General features: G+C 35.8%; 1 long non-coding RNA gene across 2 annotated transcripts; it reads right to left on the reverse strand.

The window, feature by feature from the left end:
- Nucleotides 1–257: 257 nt before the first annotated feature.
- LOC127381741 (uncharacterized) lies at nt 258–22,553 on the reverse strand. 2 transcript variants are annotated; one of them, XR_007888786.1, is made up of 3 exons: nt 22,510–22,553; nt 2,807–2,879; nt 258–1,764 (listed from the first exon to the last, which is right to left on the reverse strand). It is a non-coding gene; the product is annotated as an uncharacterized LOC127381741 (long non-coding RNA). The 2 variants fall into 2 exon arrangements; XR_007888785.1 differs by lacking the exons at nt 258–1,764; nt 2,807–2,879 and adding exons at nt 12,689–12,802; nt 16,655–16,749.
- Between the last annotated feature and the right edge of the window lie 694 nt (nt 22,554–23,247).

Here is a 23,247-nt window from a genome sequence, read left to right on the forward strand (position 1 = left end):
ATACTTCTTTCACCAGCCCTAGAAACAGAAAACAGTTTGGTAAAGCTGGATATATAAATACATACGCACATAAATCCATTCACAAGCATAAACATATTTTAGGGAGACAAGGAGTGATAAAAAGGTACATGAATCTCTGTGGTATATTTTCAAGGTTTAAGGTTGGGCTGGCTATTAAGCAGATGATAGATGCTCTCTATTAGCTCTTTTCCTTTCCCTGAAAGAGAAAGGAAAAGAGAGAAAAGGTAAGTTACAGGTTGGAAAGAATAAAAACAACTTTAATGAAACTACAGCAATGAAATAAAAAGGTACAATAATGTTAATAGGTAAACAATAAAATATACACAATTATATACAAAAACAATATTGAGCTTCCCTGATGATAATCACATCACAAACACTGCAAGGTGGGCACTGAGAAAGTTCCAGACTGGACTCAGCAGCAGACACAAACTGGATTCAGGAACTCAAGGATTGGGATTGAAGGCAGAAAACCAGAGTCCTCCTCAGATGTTGTCCATGGAAGAAGAGAACTTGGTCCTCATGATCCCTTAACTTTAAACTGAGTTTGGTGTGTATGTGACGGAAGACTTCATTGGTCAGTTTCAGATCACCTGTCCTGACTGATCCTCTCTGCAGGTCCACTCCTTTTACAGTCCCAAAGTCAGAGAGTCACAGAGTCACCCCAACATGACACATCAGAAATGTAGCAGTGACCTTGGTTTCTATAGGAACAGGTATAATCAAGAGCATTCCTGCATACCATTTGTACAGTTTCCTTAGAAATAACTATAAAAATCAGCATCATCAATTCTTGGAGCACATACTATGCAAAAATATGTTGTTAACTTCAGAAAATATAGTCACTTAGAAGAGACTCAACTGAAAAGTACAATTAGAGAAAGTAAAACTGGTTCTGTCCTAGCTCAAACCATGAAATATATACAGATAAAATGGAATATCTATGAGCCATTTCTGTCACGTAACTAATCAAGTAATTTACATTCTTTAATATTAAACAAATAAATCCTTGCTTCACTTTTTTTGAGTGACTGAATGATGTATTAGCTGAAATACTTTATATGTTGCAACTCCAAAGGTCAAAAACGATCTATTACAAAGTTCAATTTTTTCAATCAACTGAAGATGCTCAGGAAGAAAAGGAGATACATAGGATTGCAGTGATCTGTAAAAAACTGACACAGGTGAATGACTGATCATAGTTAATGAGTGTCTAAATCTGTATATGAAAAAGGAGAAGAAATTTACCAATGTTGACAATATGTGTTACTGCTAGTCAGGCAATACTCCATACCACAGGAGACAGGGTTTTCATACTTCCCAGTTAAGCTTTTAAGCCTTGCACATATTTTGTGATGGACACAGTAAGAATACTGGTGTCTAAATATGAAGTAAATGCAACTATGAAAAGACTGTGGTAGATAATAAAATAGAAGTATCATTGAGTCTTACAGAAAGACATAAACTTGAAGTCTTTTCTCAATAGGGTACAATTTTCTTCAAAAATCCTGATACACCTGGGAATGATTTAGGACATATATCCTAGGGTAAAATTCAACCTGCTCCCTCACTGCAGAGAATCTGGACTGTTCTACAGATGTTGCTGGTATTCAAGATGTAGTTGTGGCAGGGCCTTCTACGGGTTTTATAAGGCATTTATGAAGATCATCCAGCTTTCCAGGGAACTCACAATCTTCCAGTGTATTCATGCAAAGTCATCCAACATCTATCCAGTTTTATGTCCTGGTAAACACAAATAGTGATGTTTCTATAACAAATTTTAAAGCCATGTCTTTTTTCAAATATAGGTTGCTTGGTAGATAACACATAATAATTTTTAATAATTCCATCAATTGGGTGCTGAAGTAAGGCATTACTATTGTTTTACATAGATTACATAGATTATGATAATAAGCAGAGACATAAAATTTATAAGTGGGCAAGTATGTGGATGGATGGATGGATGGATGGGTAGATAGAAAAGAAAGAAAGGAAAGAAAGGAAGAAAGAAAGGAAAGAAAGGAAGAAAGAAAGGAAAGAAAGGAAGAAAGAAAGGAAGAAAGGAAGAAAGGAAGAAAGGAAGAAAGGAAGAAAGGAAGAAAGGGAGAAAGGAAGAAAGGGAGAAAGGAAGAAAGAGAGAAAGAAAGAAAGAGAGAAAGAGAGAAAGAGAGAGAGAAAGAGAGAAAGAGAGAAAGAGAGAAAGAAAGAAAGAAAGGAAGAAAGAAAGAAAGGAAGAAAGAAAGAAAGGAAGGAAGAAAGAAAGGAAGAAAGAAAGGAAGAAAGAAAGAAAGAAAGAAAGAAAGAAAGAAAGAAAGAAAGAAAGAAAGAAAGAAAGAAAGAAAGAAAGAAAGAAAGAAAGAAAGAAAGAAAGAAAGAAAGAAAGAAAGAAAGAAAGAAAGAAAGAAAGAAAGAAAGAAAGGGAAAGGATAAACATCCTGAGTCACTCTTCCACATGCCAGCTCTCTGTAGAGATACTATATATTTTCCAATAATTTGGAAATGGATGGAATGCAAATGTGTTCAGTTCAACTTCACAGAAAACAAGCTGCTGAAAAGAGCCTTCTTATTTGGTGGTTGTTTTTTTTTTTCACAAAATGTAATTATATAAAATTGCAATACTGCAAACACTTGGTATTCATATCATGGAAGCAATAGAAGTCTCACATTTTTGAGAACAACTTGAATGAGAAAGTTTTTGTAATTAATCTTTCCCGACTGACTGCATTTCAGTTCCACACCTTCCATTTTTTGTCATCAGGAGGCAGCATGCAGAACTTTTCCTTACCTCCCACGTGCAGTCATAACATATTAAAGAGAAACAATGATGTAGACTCCAATCTAGATTATATTGCCATAAACTGTTAAAACAAGCAAAATATTTCAAATTAGCAGTAAATTCTTGATACACAACAATTACTATTTATTATTTTATTTTCTATGATATCTGAAATATGTAGATACTTGGAAGCATGAAAAAACTTTTAAGTTTAGGGGAAAAAAGAAATTGGTACAAACCACATGACATAAGATATGGAAGCAGAAGACAGAATACAACAGTAAGAGTATAAAGTAGAAGCATTCCTGCATATAGGAAGGGAATGAACGAAGCCTTACACATCTCATTTTTTTTTTGTTTATTAACTTAGGTGATATTAAATTGTATTTTTCTTGGGATTAGATTTGAGAGTTTTCATTGAATGCAGGACATAATAGTGACTCTGACAGAGCAGACAGCATCAACATACATAATTCTTTATGTTTAAAGAAGTCTATTAATCAACACTGGATTTACCAAAAAAAAAAAAAAAAAAAAAAAGGGTGTCCAGTACTGAATTAGAATTTACCAAACGCTTCACAGCTGACAATGCCTAAATTATTGAAATGATGAAATGTTTCATTAGAATAGCTAATGCTAAACATCTAAAAACTACTGTTGTTTAACAAATTAATTTTGACTTCTTGTGTTTTGGTAGAAGACAAACTCCATTTGTGCTCATTACAATTTATATTTCTATACACATACATGTATACACGTACATGCACACACATAGATAATTATACGGGCACAAGAAACGCAATCCGCAGTTCCTCTCCTAGAATATAATCCTATGTTCCTGCTTGAAGAAATGGCCTGCTTTAAATGCTAAATTTCTGCAATCACTTCGTTAACAGAAGAAACGACCTCCTACACTCATTCTATCCTACAGAACAGAAATCTTCTGTAGAGGAATGTTAAAGCTTTTATACTGCTTTATTTAAAAAAAGGGAGAGGAGAGGAGAGGAGAGGAGAGGAGAGGAGAGGAGAGCAGAGCAGAGCAGAGCAGAGCAGAGCAGAGCAGAGAAGAGAAGAGAAGAGAAGAGAAGAGAAGAGAAGAGAAGAGAAGAGAAGAGAAGAGAAGAGAAGAGAAGAGAAGAGAAGAGAAGAGAAGAGAAGAGAAAAGGAAAATGAAAGGAAAAGAAAAAATAAAAAAAAGAAAAGAAAAGAGAAAAGACAAGAAAAGACAAGACAAGACAAGACAAGACAAGACAAGAAAAGAAAAGAAAAGAAAAGAAAAGAAAAGAAAAGAAAAGAAAAGAAAAGAAAAGAAAAGAAAAGAAAAGAAAAGAAAAGAAAAGAAAAGAAAAGAAAAGCAGATTGTCGAGCAGCCTTCCCTTTATACTGTCTGTTCTCTCAAGCTGTGGCTGAATATTCTTTGACGTGCTTCCAGCATGCCTCAAATCTGAAAAGTCATTAGTAGATATTTAGTACTTATTTAGGTCTAAATTACACGTACACAAATATCTCTTATAAGATTTGAAAACTTAGCTATTTCCCTCTGTCTTTATTTTATTTTCACAATAGATAATGTTTTTTTTTCTTTGTTTAGCAGACCAAAACTCCTGGAGTCACATACTTACATAAAAATATTGATTTTTTTTTATTAGCAATGAAGTAGAGAAATATATTTTCAATTCCTATTGATAGGAAAAGAAAAATCAAGTTTGTGAAGCAAATACTCAAAAGTCTTTATATTTGAATGCTTGGATTAATAGTGTAGACTCAATTTTCAAGCTTTAAGTTATGATTTTAGCTTCTATCTGTAAAGTGTCACAACTCTAAAAAATTCAAAATATGAAATAGGAGTAATAAGCAATGGGCAGCTGTTTAAGAAGTGTTAAGTAGGTATTTTGTTCAATGTAGATGAGGGAAGGGAAAAAACCAACCAACCAACCAACCAACCAGAATAATCCTAGATCTGTCTTGAATTTCAGACTTGTCTCCCTAGCCTTTATTCTTATGTTGTTAGTGAGAGGAACTCATCCTGAAGTAGCACTAATGAAGGGGAAATAGATAATCTTACTGACTTATCTAGGGATTTAAGGTATTTGTATACTGCTGTGAGTGTGTATTGGACAAACTCCAGTATACCAACCAAAAGTTTTAGATAAGGGTTGGAATAGATAGCACAGTCTAGTGCATGCACACTAGGGAGAGCTTATGCAGAGATATAATTGCATATGCACTCGAAAGACATTGCAGAGATTATTTTTAAGGCTACAATTTTGAAGACGTGTGATTGGTAGAATATTAGACTAGAGAAAATGTTGGTTTTAATGATGAACAGACATCACATATCCTGGCATTTTTGGAAAAGAAAATAATCTAAGTTTACTTCTGGAATTTGCCAATAAAGTTAATTTTATAATGTGTAAAACTATGACCTTGAGCCTAAAGCCCCAAAGAGCATTAGAATACTTTATCTGTAACTGTTATTCCAGAACTAAATGTTGGCATTTGAGCCCACTCTTAAACTGGAGAATGAGAAGCAAGACTGCGTTTTTCTTAAAAGTCTGCATTTCTAAAAAGTTGATCTCCTCAAAAACCAAACCAAACCAAAACCAACAACTCTGAAACTGAAAACTAACTGAACAAAAACCAACAAACTAAGCAAACAAAAACAGAAAACAATCAAATGTACTTCATTACAGAATTATCTTGGAAAGTCTTCCAACATAACCCAGTTCTCCAATTGGAAATATTCCTCTCTAAATAGAAACATTTTTCTCCAATGACCATATATGGCTTTTAAAGAGGAATTTCCATATTACAACAACTGATATCCCAGAGTTTTATTCCAGTTTAATTTCTTTCAATTAGAAGACTCTAAGTAGTACAATTGGTTTTCAGATAATAGACAGTAGTAAAAAGTGTGATTACAGAGCTTAAAGTGGACAGTGAGGGAAATAGAGGGAAAAGAGAAGACAGAGGCCCAAGAATCCAAATTAACTAAATAATTAGTTCTTATTTATACTGAATTTTTTTGTATTAGAAATGAAGACAGGAAAGCCCAAAAGAGAATCAAAACTATAATATTAAATTAATGCATAGTGTTCACTAGAGGATTTTGTATAATAAAAGGACAAAAGTCAAACTATGAGAACAAGAAGTCATCTTATCAGAACTTTAATGCTAAGAACTGTTAACTCAGAGCATGAGTCCACAGGAGACCTGAAGAGAATCTGCCTGCAAATGTAGCCACAAACACCCTAATTACTAGGATACTGCAGAGAAGAGCTGCTTCCTGGGGCCGGGAGCAGCAGGGGAGGGTCCAGCAGGCAGCATCTGTACGTGCTGTACTTTACTATATATTTCTAACAGTGATTCAAAAGATCAAAGAGGCAAGATTGATTGTAGTTGTAGTCAGTGTCCAAATATGAATGTGGTTGGAGTATATCAGGATCAGACCTTGAGCACTGAAGTTTTTACTTTACAGAAAGGCATTTGACTACAAACTATTAGCATTAAGCAGCCCTGAAGTTTGATTGCATGTCTCAGAGCAAGTGACTGTTCATACTTTTGCTGATATACAATAATTTGATTTGGTAATTGCATTCAAGTGTATTTACACCTGGTTGCATTTAGAATGCTTTTAATTGTCTTTGGTATGTTTTACTTTAAGATTGAAAAGCAAATGTGCTGAACTGTGAAGTTGTTTTATGCATTGAAATTTGATAGTAACTTATTCTTTCATTCTTTGCCTGAAGTGTAGTACACTTAATTGATTCCTAACCACTTAATTCCAACCATGGTGTATGGCTTAGCTAGCCGTCTTTGAAGGTTTGATTCAAACTTCATTTGCAACCTTCAGAACACATCATGACATCAGTGAATATCAGGAGAAGAAAATAAGTTCTTTCACTCTTACCATTTGTCAGTGATACAGTAAGATACAACAATTTCCTTTCACCTTAGGTTTCACTCACTTACTGCTAATAGATGGTCTGTCATAGATTCCCATGTTCTTTTGCTCTTTTGAGTCCAAAATCTTTAAAGTTGGGTGTGGAGGGGCAGTGAGAGGAGCTTTGATGTCAGAGTGTTCCAGAGAGGGACGTCGAATTCCAGTATTTATGTCTTTTATTTCCTGGACATTTTGTCTGATAATCTTCAGGCCATTTCCTCATTATTTTATATGAAAATGAAATAAAAATGTTTCTTTGAGGTGAATTTTCTATACATAGAGTAGATTACAATGGGCATCAACAGATAAATCCATAAATCGAGTATATGTATAGTTTGATAAGTACTGTAAATTACACAGCTATTTAATTTTCATTACTCATATTCATATACTTCCTTTTCTTTGATATACTGATTTATTCTATTCTAGGACCCACTAAAACAAACTTCTTTTTTTTTTTTTTTTTCTAAAATAACAGCAAGACAGCGGCAGGTCTTTCAGGTAGCTTAGCAACCTTTCTGCTAGTTGAAAATTTTACCTCCTTTTGGAAAAGCACTCAGGAGCATGTTAGGTCTCATCAGAATCTATACTTGATTCTATGAGATAGTCAACATGTAATTTTCACATTACAGTCACCAGGACTTCAGCTTATGTTGAATTGTTTTTCCAAATCAAGGCTTCACCACATCCATATTTGACACATATACTGAAGGGCAGGAGCTGAAAAAGACAGATTTTGACAGTGACACATTTAACTCTTCCTGAAGAAACTTCAGCTAAGGTTATGAAACTAAGCTTGTAGTCACCACATTTAATTGTATTTCATTGCACAAGTGCAAGTAAAGTCCTCTATTTTATCATAAAAGATAGTTACTCAATACATTCTGGAAGACTCTATTTTCTTATATTTATTCTAAATGTGTGTGTCACGACTTGCAACAAGTAAATCTCTCAGCTAATCAGCAGGACAAGATCACATTTCTGTGCAGGAAGTCAGGAGCTCAGCCTCTCAGCATTGCCCAAGCAAATTTGCACAGAAAGATAAAAGGTTACTCTCACCATAGCAGCTTTGTGCTCTCTGAATGCTGCTTTATTTATCTTTATCTCCAACTTCAGAAGGGCATTTCTTAGTATATGAAGAATACTAATCAATACTGCAAGGAAGCGTAGGAATGGGGATACTGCCAGTATGACAGTTTCTGTTTTGGTCATTCTGTTGCAAGATTTGTCAGTTTCATTAATATCCTTCAAGATATCAATATAATCTCCTTGTAATGTGTATATAGCCTGAGTTACACTCCTAAAAACCTCTAAATGCTTAAAACTCATACATCATTATTCCTCTTAGTCCAATAGCAAAACCTATAAACATGATATCTTAAACTGTTAATTTATAATAGGCCTTGATTCTGATTGCTCTCCACAATTAGACTATCCTTCATCACCACCCACAATACTCAATTCACCACAAAGCTCAAAACCTTTATTTATTTTCCAGTTAGATAAAATAAATTGAAAACCTTCTTTTAGGAATTATCTGGATGCAAATGTGGACAGATTTTGTCTCCGAATAGTTCAGGTATGATAGAAATAAATGCAGCAGATGTTTTACATTGAAACAAAACAAAGCATCCTTTATGTATAAATTAAGGACAACTGACATTAACAGTGGGTACTATTGTTCAATAGGCTTTTGTCAAAATGAACCCTAGAATATTTTATTTTGGGTTTTAGATTTTCATAAAGGTTATATTACCTATTAGCAGATCAATGTCATAGTAAAGATCTGTCATTTTCTAAATCTATAGTCTCCTCCCTAAATCTCTCAGATTTTAAAATATGTAGAGGTTCTTTTATTAAATCTAAGGCGGGAGGGAAATCACTATAGATTAGCACTCAGTGCTCTACATAATTTTTGAAAGCAACATTAAACTAGGAAACACTTTTATTGTCTCCATTCATATACTGTAGAATTATTCAACATTTCCTTAGGTTAATCAGTGAGGTAAAAGCTTCACTACTTTGCATAATGGCAGAACCAATGATTTGGTCATTTTATGCAAATGTTTAGACAGAAACATGCAAAATACTTCACTTAATCCCATAAATGTTATTTTTTTTCCAATGATTGGAAAAAAAATAACATTGAGCCAGGTTGAAGCCAATTTTCCTTTTACTGATTTATTTTTTCCTTCAGTAAGCTTTCTTTTAACTAGTAGCAGAGTGTTCCAGCTAGGAATGATAACAAACAGTGGAATATTTTTCTAACTGCTGGGTCTCCAATGTCACACCTTCACTCTGCCGGCTCAGACACTATGGGGAGATTTATGACCCCCCCGTAGGAGGCTGAATTAGACAGACAGCAAAATTGGCCAGAGATATTCCGTTCCATGCATCTACGTAAGCTCAGAGGAAGGTCAGAGATCACAGAAGACAACTTCCTTCCTTCTTCTTCTTCCCTTCTCTTCCGACCATGGTCGGCATCTGGGGAGGACTCCGTCCATCCATCACCATCGACCCCCAGACTCGAGCTCTCCTGACCCTCATCACCCTGTGCTTTCTCCAGCAGCGCCAGGATTTTTCAGGACTGTTCGCAGTTAAGGAGAGTGCTGTGGGAGTTGCTGGGGGTGGGGGGAGGCAAGAGGCTTTTGCACATATCTGAACATATTTGTATATAATTGTATATATTTTCTTCTATCATCAGTGTTTAGTTAAAGCTGTGTAGTTTAGTTTTCAATCCAGCCCAGTCTCTCTCTTTTTCTCTCTCTCCCTCCCTGCCTGGGTGGGAGGGGGAGGGGATCAAGAGCATTGTTGTTGAACCTGAGTCAAACAGTGACAGACAACTACTAATATTTCTGCCAAAACAGCGTGTTCAGGGAATTAGCTGACAGCAGAAATTATCTGAAAAGTGTTTCTAAAACCATCTATGATCCCTTTAAGAAACTAGTTGCAATATTTATACTAAATTAGAAGCCAAGTACTTTATCCTGCAGAAATCACATATATTACTGATCATTGTCATAATCAGCTTTTGTTTTCAAAGGGGCTGAATTTTCCATCTGACATTTTTTATTATAAGTTGTTTTTCCTGGTAGCTTTTATAGCTGCTTCTGAGCTATACAATTAATTTGAATTAGAGTTGGCATAAAGGCAGCACATCTTGCCAGTAGTTTTATGATGAGCATATCCTCCATGTGGTATGGAGGAATCCCAACCACAGGCTGAGTCAAAAGACGTTGTTCCTTCCTCTCCCTCCAGGGGCTCAGAAACAGGAACACTCTCAATGCAGAGAAAGATAATGACTGGGAAAAGATGGAAAGCTTGCAGTGTAACTAATAGGTAATTAGTTTTAATCTCTCAAGCTAGAGCAGCAGAAAAAAGAGCCTACTTGGTACAGGAGTCTTGCTGGAGAATCAAGGATGGCATCCTGGCAACTCTTGCTGAGAAACTGAATGTTGAAACGTCTTTCTTCAAGCAAACTAGTACTGGTATGAAAATTACTATCCCCTGCTGCATTGAAGAGCTGAAGAATGTGCAATCCAAATGCATCTACAGAAAGTAACCTTGTGGTTTCAGTGTTTCAGAGAAAAGTAATGAGGTGGATGACTCCGGACAGCTCCCAGCAGTTATTCTCCCTCCCCATCCTTAAAAGTAAAGGGGGAGAAAATAAAATGGAAAAGCTCATGGTTTGGCATAAAGGCAACTAGAGCACTGATGAATTACTGTTATGGGCAATACAGACTTGACTTGGGAAAATAAACTTAATGTATTAAATATTTTTAAATTAAAAAACTTAATTAAATAATTAAAAAATTGATTATGAGAAATACAGGAAAAAAAAAACAAAACAACATAAAACACCTTCCTTCAATCCAGTCCCCTTCTTCCCATGCTCAATGTCATCCCTCCATTCCTGACTCCTCTACCTCCTCCCGTGAGGGGAACAGAGAGGTGGGGAATGGGTAGTTGTGGTCAGTCCACAACAGCTCCTCTGCCACTCCTTCCACCTCACACTTTCCCTGCTCCATCCCGGGCCCTCCCAGGGGCTGCAGGGAAACCCCTGCCCCACCGGGGTCTCTCCCGGGCCGCAGGGCCAGCTCTGCCGGGGCACCCGCAGCCCCTCCTGGCTCCTCCCGCTCTCCCCCGGGGGCTGGCAGGGCTGTTTCTCCCCGTTCCCCTCAGCCCTGGCTGCCGGGCAGCGTTTTGCCCTTTCTGAGCCAGGTTTCCCCGAGGCGCCCGCCCGTGGCTGAGGGGCTCAGCTGTGCCCTGCGCTGGGGCCGCTGGAGCCGCTGGGACCGGCTGGGGCCGGCGCGGGGCCGCCCCGGCAGCCCCCCACTGCTACACCTCAACCCTGTGCAAGAATGGAAAAGTGTGATCTTTCTAACCACTGCTTAGAACCGCAAAATCTTCCTTATTATGAAGAAATCAGCTTTCCCGCAAATGTTTGCAGGTACAGTTTCACACATGACAAGAGAAAAGAAAAAAGCTACTTAGAGTAGAATGTTAACCAGTATGAAAGAAATTCCCCTCAAATTGAGAAGCTATTATCTTTGAAGTATGTAAATTTTACGGATACAGCACATGGATGGAATGTGCAAAACACATCAGAAACTGGAAGGTGGTGAATTTTGATGTATGTCTTTTGGGAGAGCACAGAACTCATGATATAATTAATGTGTTAGGGCACCTGCACCTGCCTGGCAAATCTTTTAAACACTGGCAGAAGCTTCTACACAGTACACTGAAGAAAGAGCAATTAGTTGTCAAGTAGTAAGGAGACAGAGAAAGTTTTTTTAACTCATGTTGCTGGCATTGATACAGAACTCAGCCCTTAATGTATTCAGAGGCAAAGGTGAAATCTGTGTATGGTAAATCATTTGAGCCCAAGAAAAGTTAAAGGAAGGGAGTTTTCATTCAAATCTAAGTTTTTATCACTTTGTATGTTCTTCTTGAGGTTATCCATGCCTGTTTTTTCAGGATATACTGAGTAATAATAATTACTTTGTCATAAATGTCTGATAATGCATGGTCTCCAAAAATGAAAATAAATAAATAAATAAGGGGGGTTGTTTGTGTTTTTGTTTTGTTGTTTGGGTTTGTTTGGGTTTGTTTGGGTTTTTTTTTTTAAATTAAAGATTAAAAAGTAAAACAAATTCCAACAGTTCATTGGAAATGATGTCATTTTCCTTCATAGAAAATCCCTTATTCTGAAAGGTCACCCTCTTAAAAATATGGTCTCACTCTTGCAACACTGCTTCAGACACACATTCTTATTAATGCACATATTTAATGACAACACAATTCTATCAACAGATGTTTCTCAAAGATGTACTGAAAGACAACATATTTGATGGTGCTATCACATGCTATGACCTTTCATGCCTTTTTGTTCAACCCTTCTTCCTCAAGTCATTATTGCTTAAGGGAATGTTTTAGATTATTCTGGGAAAGCAATTTACTACGTATAAACCAAGCTGGTATCTGAACTTGTACTGCTTAGAATTAATTCACAATGCATCTTAGCGGTGACCCATTATTTCTTTTTTTGTGGTTCTCATTATCAGTATATGCTCTGTGTTGATCTATCTATATAAGATCCTTTCCATCCTCTGAGATGAAAGGAAAATTTAAGAAAACAATTCACAGTATAGCAGTTCAAAACACAGAATTTATGAAATAAGGACCATTTGTAAACTATCAGAATGTGGCAAATACAGGCCAATGTAATTTAGAGTTTACACATAACTTACACTAAAAGTCAAATCAACACTGTAAAAAAATAACTTTTTTTACATAATATATCTATACTTCCAAAGGCATTGTGTAGTTGAGTGACAGCTTTGCCTGTATGCCAAATTTTGCTGGATTAAGTATATGAACTTTTAATTACAAGAGAAATCCTTGCATGATACTAAAACTTTATGTAAAGAGGGACAAAATCACAAACAAAACAGAAAAATTCCATAGTGTATATTAGCTCCATAGAAGCCTGGTTGACACCAATTACTCAGCAGACATTCTGACTGGAAAACTCTCTTTTCCTCTCTGAAACCGTAGATTCACTGTAAAATAAAAATATTAACGGATGTTTGTTTAGCAGGAGACATTATGCATGACAAAACAAGTATCCACTATGAATTAATTATAAAGTTCTGTAGAAGATATATTGTTCAGTTTTCATGCTCTTTCTGGTCTTCATACATAGGTGAGAGCAAAATAAAACATGACCAGGTGGTGGATGCATATTTTACTGTGTTTTAAAGTTACAGTTATCTGAAGCAATCTTTGCATTTCACTTAATATTCATCAGTACCTGTTTTTTAGGGAAAATTCATTTAAAAAACCCAGAACTACTTAACAAATCAGAGTCTGGTTCTTAACCTCAACAGATTTATGTTTCAAAGCTGGAAAAAAAGCCTTCTATTGGTTCCCTTGCTTGCTTTTGTACTGATATATAGATTTGGCCATCAAAGACTTGATCTGGAGCTAGAAAGTAAACAAATGAACTGAAGTGCTAAAGCATGAACATGATAAGAATGCTGTTGCTGACTACTATTTCAGAGAATAACAAAGTTTCACAAAGTTCTACAGAAAAATGACAGTGAAATACATATTAAAATTTGCAGTATCTCAGCTTGTTCAATATGTACAACAGTGCATACAGTACTTCAAGTATGGAATTTGACATTTAGTTACTCCCTCAGAAAAGTTTCAGGTCCTCTAAAATTTCTTTTGAGGGAAAATCATAGCCAAATATTTTTCAGATAGATTATCAAGTCTTTGCATGTTAAAAAATCTACCTGACACTGAGAAGTTTGTATACTTTACTTTCAATGTCTTTCATACAGAATGTTTCCTTTTACTGCAAAGCAAAATAATTATTTTTTTCTCCTGCATTTCAGAGCTGATGGGGTGTGATCATCAAATAGATGGTCATTACTTTAAAAATTAATCAATATAAGATGACATGATCTAAGCTGATGGTAAATATGAAGATGTCAACTTGAACTGTGTTGGAAAAGGCATCCTCTTGCACAGTATTAAGTTAACATAAGAGACTAGGATCAATGATGAATGTTCTCTTAGGGTAAAAAAAATGACAATGTGAAAAATTAAGTATTTACTAGTATTAGGATATAAAATAAAAGATTAATACCTAACATTTCTTTGATGATTTTCAAAAGAAAGATAAATAACATACTTTAATCATCACAACTTCCTTATTTTCTTTCTTCAAACTGCACAAGCAAAAAAGCGTTGCCCTAAAAATTGCTGCTGAAACAAACCTCTGTAGCTCACAAATTGTGAAACACACAGTTTCAAGCACTGCTGAAGTTTTATCAGTTTTTATTAATCATCATGCCCACAAGAGAATTATGAAGAGTAAACACATAATGCATTACAAATAGATAAATTGCTCTGAAAATTGCTTTCCTGACCATCATTTCAAATTTTTAGGATAGCTAAAATCCAGTCTCTAAAGTAAAAAAGGACTTGATAAATATGTAGCAGTTTCAGTGTCAGCAAATATGAGAGTGGTAACTATTTGAGCTCATATTTCTGAAGAAACTGGAAAAAACATATTGATGAGAATCAGTCCTATAGGTACATTTTCAGAATATATAATTTAAATAAATAATTTTTGGATGCAGATTAACAAAGCATTTACCGTCATGCTTCCTATTCACTGCATACCTTAACTGGACATTCCCTAAAGGTCTCTAGAACACACTTTATGGACTGTATGCCCTTCTCTCAGCAGAAAATAAATGAAGACAAAAACTTGATGCCATCATATTTAGGCAAAAGATGTAGAAAATCTAGGCAAAACAAAGTATCAGATTCAAAAACTCAGATCATCTGAGGCATCTCTTCTCTCCAGCATATCAGTCACACCATACAGCTTGGTGTTGTCAGCAAACTTGCTGAGAATACACTCAATCCAACTGTACATGTTGCCAACAAAGATGTTAAACAGCAATACTCCCCCTGAGGAATGCCACTCATCACTGACCTCTACTTGGACATCAAGCTGTTGACCACAATACTTTTGAATGTGACTACCCAGCCAATTACTTAACCACCATTTTGTAATAAATAAAGTATAAAAAGTTTATACTGGAAGGAAAGTGCAAAGTATTTCTAGAACAGTTTGGGTTTCTTCAGTGGAAGGATTCATAAGTGAAAGGCAAGTCTGCAGATCATATACTGGCAAAATTTATATATATTTTAAAGGCACCTTCAGATTATGCTATTACTTGCCATTTACCACAGCATTGCAAGCCTTCGAGCAACTAGACTTTTTATTATATAGTATGAACACAGAACTGTGTTGCAGCCTTTAGCTACAAGTAAACAAAGAGTTCTGCAAAACATTCATTTTTATATAGCTTTACACACATACACACCATCGTTTGAAATGAAAGTGCAGTATCAAACATTTGTTCTGAAGGTGAATTCTAATAGCTGTTTTAAGTCTGGTATTCTAAGAAGTATTGATATAACACAGCTCTGTGTGCCAACATTTTTCAACCAGTGCTGTGCTCTGTGCACAGCTATACCTGCTGTACACTTACTTCAGTGTATAACCACACATAGTGTATGCATATATCCAGCTACTGTCTCCAAAACTTACATTAAAAGTAAACTGTTACTCTAGTTCTGTAATATGCATGAAAGTGAATGTCAAAGCAAATCCTTAATAAATTCTAGTTATGCAACTTTTTTTTTTTTGTTTGGTACATCTCACTGAACAAAAAGACTACACATAAAGAAAAGCAATCTCATTAATGACACTTATGAGTAGGACTTTAGCATGTTGCCTTTTATCAGGCTAGATTCTTTAAAAGACTGACATGCAAAAATATGTCTTAAAAAAGTGAATGTCTAATTAAAAAAAAAAAAAGGAAAAAGCTGAAAGTAATACATTGTTTGCACATTAAAATTCTTTATCATCTTTTGAAAAGAAACCATAACCTAAAAAACTTTTTTCCTGTAGGTTTAACTTCCTATTTTTATTAAATATCTACATTGAATAATAAAATCATAGAATTATTTTGGTTGGCGGAGACCTTTAAGATCATTGAGTCCAACTATTAACCCAGCACACTGCCAAGTCCACCTCTAAACCACGTCCTTAAGCACCACATCTACACATCTTTTAAATATCTCCAGAGATGGTGACTCCACTGTTTCCCTGGGCAGCTTATTCCAGTGCCTGACAACCCTTTCAGTGAAGAAATTTTCCTAATATCCAAACTAGCTCTCCGTCAGCACAACTGGATGCCATTTCCTCTTGTTCTAGCACTTGTTATTTAGGAGAGGAGACCAGCCTGGCTAGGCTATAACCTCCTTTCAGGTAGTTTTAGAGAGCAGTAAGATCTCCCCTCAGCCTCCTTTTCTCTAGAATGAACAACCCCAGTTCCCTCAGATGCTCCTCGTAAGACTTGTGCTCCAAACCCTTTGCTTGCTTTGTTGCCCTTCTCTGGACATGCTCCAGCACCTCAATGTCCTTGTTGTAGTGAGGAGCTAAAAACTCCTCATTACCCTATTCTGATTTAATTGGCAAAAAATTAAATTAATATCTCCAAGTAGAGTCTGTTTTGCCCGTGATGGTAACTGGTGAGTGATCTCTCCCTGACCTTATCTCACAAGCCTTTTGTTATCTTTTATCCCCCTTGCCCAATTTAGGAGGGGAGTGATAGATTTACTTTGGTGGGCACCTGGCCAGCCAAAGTCAGCCCACTACAACCACCCAGTCTTAATGGATGGATAGTTTTAATTCTACTTATTTGTAGCTCTTCTAAGTCTGCTACTTCAATTTCAGATTCTCTGGTGAATCCCCTTCATTAAAAGGTTCTGGTATGTCATTCTCCCCATCTTTCTCATGGTGAATACTCATGGAAATAATTTACATTTTCTGCAGCACCATCATCCTTTCCAGGAATTTCTTTTACACTCTCTGTCCATAGACTTTACAAATTCTTGGACGCTTCTTTTTCTTCATGTCCTAGGAAGTGAGAACAGTACTATTAAAGCCTAGGAAGCTTAAAGAGTGATAACTCAAATTGAAATACACTCTAAATCTGATCAATAGGTCTGGTCAGCTGACCAATAGATGAACTTTATAGATATCTAGGTTCCACTGATTGTATTGATTACCTTGCTATTGACTACAAAGGGACCTTAGATATATGTCAATATGTGGATGCTTATATGTAGACAACAAAAAATTAGATGTTTTAACCTTGAAATAAATCTAATTTTCAGTTTCTCCCAGGTCCAGCTTCTCTGGAATATTTTGTCTATAATCAATAGCTCTCCAAACAAGGAACAATCTATTTAACAACAGGATGACATTGCTGGCTCATATCAGTCTAGCGATCTGTTAAAAAACCACATCCTTTCCTAAAGAACTACTCCTTCCTTGTGTCCCTATAAAAGCATGCATATCTACTCATATTCTCTGACTTGGCAAATTCAAATCTAGTCTTGGAATACCACTGAATTAAGTTTTTAATTTCAACATATAGTTTCTCTTTTTACAATGGGTAATTTTTAAGATAATAATGGATAGATTATGTACTAATATATCTAGGTTTGTACCATGAAAGATGCATTTATTATATGGTACTTTGTTCAAGAAGTTGCACCCTTCTTAGAAATTAACTTATATTCTTGTACTCAGATTGAGCTTGAATTATGAGTATTTTTAATGAAAAAGTAAAAAAGGTTATCTCAGTGGTCTAGAACACAGTTATGAATTCCAGCTGACTTAACTCCAAGATACTTACAAAATTCAAAAAACCCCCACAATTTGTGATTGTAACAATCTACCATTGGAGCTATATTTGGAAAAGAATGAAGGCTTTTGAAAATTTCCACTTTGCTCAAATCTATTTGGGGAAAGTTTTGGATTGGTTGGTTGTTGTTTTGTTTTTGTTTGTTTCCTTTTTATTTGGTTGGGCTTTTTCTTGTTCTGTTTTGGGTTTTTTTAGAAATTTAACACACCTTTCTTTTCTGTTTCTCCTGTAATTCCTCATTTTCTTTACTCTTTTCATTTTGAAAATGCAAGAGTAACGATGTTTTATTTTGAAACCTTGAATAAAATCTATGGTTGCATTATCAGATTTTTTTTAAATGGTACCAATCTTTTACTAAATTTATGAAATTTATATGGGATAATATGTATGAGCATAGGAAGATCTATTATAATTTTATAATTTATAATTTTTTAATCTTATACATGAAAACCATAATTCAGTTAATCCAAGTTAAAACTATGCAACACTCTTAATAGTTTTATTGATAGAGAAGATCAAGATTGTATTAATTGGATATAGATTAATGCATTTGTTTTCCACAACTATACACTTAGAACAAAAAGCATTAGATCTGTGTTGTGCCAGTCATGCTAAAAACATTAATCTTATTTTTTTCTTTTTTCTAGTGGTGACACTTGCTCTGACAATCAAGATGGAACAGTGAATCAAGAAGCCAACACAGAATAGTAAATTAACAAGAAGGAAAGTGAAATCAGTCTTTCTACAGATGACATTCCACACAAACAGAATACAGAACACTATAAACATGTACCAGAAAATGAAGTTTCAGAAAGGATGTTTTTTATTGGAAGGCTTCCTATTGCATTCTGCCATTTCAGATTATCTGGATAGACTTTGATTAAATAGAAGAGAATTTGTTCCTTTCACACATATGGGAGAATGTGCCAATAATACTTCTTTACATAATGAAACAACTGCAAATGGTAGATATCTTATTATAAATTATATCTTTTGTCGCCCATTAGGCAGGATACACATTACTTTAATATCTTTCAAACTGGGAAGTATAATTATTGGATGAAGCAAATCTCCACAGTTTATATCATCCTCTAATTATAATGTATAAGTTTTACAAGTGATTATGGAGAAGATGGTTAATCTAAGCAAGAAATTGATAATTCAAACTATTAGTTACATCTCATTATCTGCTTCTGCATTGATGTGAACACAGAGTTAGTGACTGTTTATTTAATATCTTGTCCAATGTAGAGTGTATTCTTGTTAAGTATACATATCACATAAAATAACATTAGGGTACATGAAGAACTGTATGAGAAGACTGGATGAATACAGAGGGAAATGGGCTATTAAAAAAAAAAAAAACCACACAAAAACATAATGTAGCATTTCTTAACAAAGCCAGAGAAAATTCATATTTCTGCTGGTTTAAAACCACTAAGTGTTTTGGCTTAAATCTCACTGGTAGTTTTCTTTCCTCCCAACAATATATCTTCACAGTGAGTTCGTACACTAGAATCACTTTGAAAAGTGAATCTATAAAACAAGCAAAGTTTGAACCTCAAAGCTATCAAGAAGTATAAGAAGTATACACAAATTCAAGATCCCACAAGCCACTCAAAAAAAAAAAAAGAGAAAAAAAAAATCTTCTGAGTTTTCTTTTTTTCCTAGTTTTACTTGAAATTCTTCTATTTTGATTGAGAAGAGACAATAGCAATGTTATCTAGATTATGAAAAACAAGTTGAATATTTTGCTTCTGTTTCTGCAAAAGTCAACTTTTACACAATCTGATCTTTTGCAGCTGAGGCAGGATCTTCATATTTTGCAGTAGCATCTGTGGGGATTAAGCCTTTTCTTATATTTCATTGAAAGTAATAAGAGTTGGATTCTGACTCTTATTGATTACCCAAAAAAATGCAGCCAGACTTTTAGATGCAAACTTTTCAATAGCAATTCAGAGAGTTTAACAAAATCCAGAAATAAATTGGACTTTGGAAAATTTCCTTTTGATCGACAATAAACAGTTGACCCTGTACTACTCAAGGGAACAAAGTGTACTCTCTTCTGTAATCTTTTTTCATTACTTTCAGTGGCCAGACTTTCAGTATTTGCTATCTGCTATCTTTTTATGTATAAATTGGATCACATGTAAAGGTATGCAGTAAATAAGTGATATCCCATTTTTGAGGCCTCTAAACCTCTGTAGAAATGAAGTGCTCAACAAAAGTGCATTCCAAAGTGTGATAAAAGATACTGGTATTGGTGATAGATCTTTATCACATGACGTTCTACATTAAACATATTTTTGGAGAGGGAATCTACTGAAAGAAAAAGGGTTGTTTATTCATGTAGCATGTAACATTTCTAAATAATTAATTTTAATTGTCCTTTATGTATGGGAAATTACAGTTGATCTGATAATATTAAGTTAAGAGAAAACACTATTTCCAAGTGGATAAACATTTGCATACAAATGCATTTAAGCATTGTCACAGAATAATCTCAAAGGAATCCTGTGTTCCAATTCAGATTCATTCTTAAATAATAGCTGTAAGGCAGTGTTAGGACAATAGCCCTTTCCAAAGCCCATTGAGTTCTACAGTACCTGTAATGTTTGAAATCTGTTTTAGAATCATATACACAAACAATAAAGAAATAGTTGGAAAATCAGTTGTGAAAAACTATTACAATAATAATTCAAAATAAAAGGGTTAGAAAAACAAAAAAGCTAAAATATACTGAAAAAAATCATGGAATCATAGAATCGTTAATATTGGAAAAGACCTGTAAGATCATGAAGTCCAACCATCATCCCTACTCTTCCGTGACCACTAAAGCATCTTCGTGAAGCACCACATCTACCTTTTTATTCTACACCTCCAGGGACTGGTGCCTCCACCACCTCCCTGGGCAGCCTGTTCCAGTGTTTCACCACTCTTTCTGTGAAGAATTTTTTCCTAATATCCAATCTGAACCTCCCCTGAAGCAAACTGAACCCATTTCCTCTTGTTCGAACACTGATCACTAGGGAGAAGAGGCCAACACCTGCCTCACTACAACCTCCTCTCAGGTAACTGTAGAGAGCAATGAGGTCTTCCCTTCTCCAGGCTGAACAGCCCCAGCTGTCTCAGCCTCTCCTCATAAGACCTATTTTCTAGACCCTTAATCAGCTTAGTTGCCCTTCTCTGCACCCTCTCCAGCACCTCGATGTCCTTCTTATACTGTGGCACCCAAAACTGCACACAGTGCTCAAGGTGCAGACTCACCAAAGCCAAATATAAGGGTAAGATCAACTCCCTGGTCCGGCTGGTCACACTGTTTCTGATGCAGGCCAGATGGTGTTGGCCTTCTTGACCACCTGGGCACACTGATGGCTCATGTTCAGCTGGCTGTCAATCAACACCTCCCGGTTCCCCTCTGCTGGGCAGCCCTCCAGCCACTCCTCCCCAAGCCTATAGCACTGCCGGGGGTTGTTGTGGCCAAAGTGCGGGACCCAACGTTTGGCCTTATTAAAACTGATGCGATTGGCCTAGGCCCATTGATCAATCCGGTCCAGATTCCTCTGCAGAGCCTCCTTGCCCTCAATCAGATTACACTCCCACCCAACTTAGTGTCGTCAGCAAACTTATTGAGTTTGTATTCTATCCCCTCATCCAAATCACCAGTAAAGATGTTAGACAGGAGTGGTCCCAGCACTGAGCCCTGGGACACACCACTCCTGATCGGCTGCCAACTGGATTTGAACTTCATTGGCCAGAACTCTTTGGGCCCAGCCATCGAACCAGTTTTTTATCTAGCAAAGCTTGTGCACATCCAAGCTGTGAGCAACCAGCTTCTCTAGGAGATTACTGTGGGAAACTGTCCAAGGACTTGCTATAGTCAAGGCAGACAACATCTACAGCCCTTCCCTCATTTAATAAGCGGATCACCCTGTCATGGAAGGAGATGAGGTTAGTCAAACAGGACCTGCCCTTCATGAACCCATGCTGACTGGGCCTGATCACCTGGTTGCTCTGCATGCACTGCATAATCATACTGAGGATGATCTGCTCCATCAGCTTCCCTGGTACTGAATTCAAACTAACAGGCCTGTATATAAGTGCAAATATAAATTAATAAATAGGAAATACAGAAAATTATCCATAGTTTTTGTTGAAATACTGTTATTTTTGTATATTGCAGCTCATTTGCAGTCTAGTAAGTGCAGAAGAAAAAGATAAGCAGAGATCTATAAATAATGGTCCACAAAGAAGTACTGAAAAATATTTCAGTGCTTAGGTTAAAAAGGAGATTTGTTAGGGATACAGTAGCTGTTCTCAGATGCATAAAAGGCATAAAAGGGATTAATCCACAATGAATGTGGATAAGTAAAAAATACAAGGGTTTTGAATTGCAAAAAGAAGGACTTGGACATTGGGAGAAGCTTTCTAGTTATAACAGTAGTGAAACAGTTGAATAAGTTTTCTGGAGAGTCACCATAATTTGAGACTTTGTAAGAGTGTATCTATTAAAATTATTTAAGTATAATTCATCCTTCTTCAAAGTGTAGAATGTTACAGATTAATTCTTGCAGTCTACTGAGATTTATTCTAAGACACTTGCAAACATGAATAAAATTCATAATTATAATATAAGGGAGAGAATCAAACTCACTGTCAGAGCCATTCATCTCTAATTTCTATCAAAGTTTCTCTCAGTTTGTTTTTTTTAACTTCCTATTTCATATAAAGCCACCAAGTTGAAAAATGCTACTGTTGTAAATTAGGTAGCTTAGCAGGCAATTTAAAGAGGAAGCAATAGAACCATCAAAAATAAGCAGAAAATCAGGTAATCATCAAGAAGAATGATAGTATTAAATTTTTTATAACTGTAGTAGGAGTTTAAAGCAATTTAAACATCAGGCTAGTGTATTCAGGACAAACACAAGCTCTGCTTAGCCTTTATACAGGAAAAACAAAAAATATACCAGCGTAATCCTGAACTAAGATGATCTTCTCCACAGGAACCTCCAGACAGCTTCTAAATTAGGTGCCTGTGAACTGTATCACTGTACATGAAACCTTAGAACTGAAGCTATTTTTTCACTCCTATCAAATTTAGAAAGGATTATTAGGTGAAACACGGCACTGAGAGTATGAGAGCATAACTTTTGAAATGGAAAAATCTTCGTTGAAGAGGATTACTATGCAAGCAATGTGGAACATGTCCTAGCCTTTCTTGGCATACAATTGGGCAGACTAACAGGGAGACTGGGAAGGTAAATTTATTTGCAGTGATTTCTCATTCCTGCTTTATTAATTTTAGAGAAGACACAACTAAACCCACTAGAGGGGAACACACATTTCTCATGGTTTTTTTTGTGACTACTGAAGTGCTGCAACTGCCACCTTTAGATAGGAAAAGTAATTTATCTCTGTGGAAAAAAACCTATATTTTCGTTAAATACATACCTTAGATCTATCTCCAGAACCTATAAGAAGCAATGTGAGAGTCTAAACCAATCACTAATAAAGATCAAACACACTTCTGTCTATCATGAGAGAACCCTGCAGTGAGCTTCCAGCAACAGGATGCACAGTTTTGGTCATTCAGTGTTCAAGGCAGGGCTCTTAGAAGAGCAGTCTACCTGATTACAAATGCCGTGGTGACAAATCAGAAATACACCTTCTGACTAGACAGACACAAGGGAAGCCATTTAAAGCTT

Source organism: Apus apus, chromosome 2 (assembly GCF_020740795.1).
Source record: "Apus apus isolate bApuApu2 chromosome 2, bApuApu2.pri.cur, whole genome shotgun sequence".
In the NCBI taxonomy this organism is placed as follows: domain Eukaryota; kingdom Metazoa; phylum Chordata; class Aves; order Apodiformes; family Apodidae; genus Apus; species Apus apus.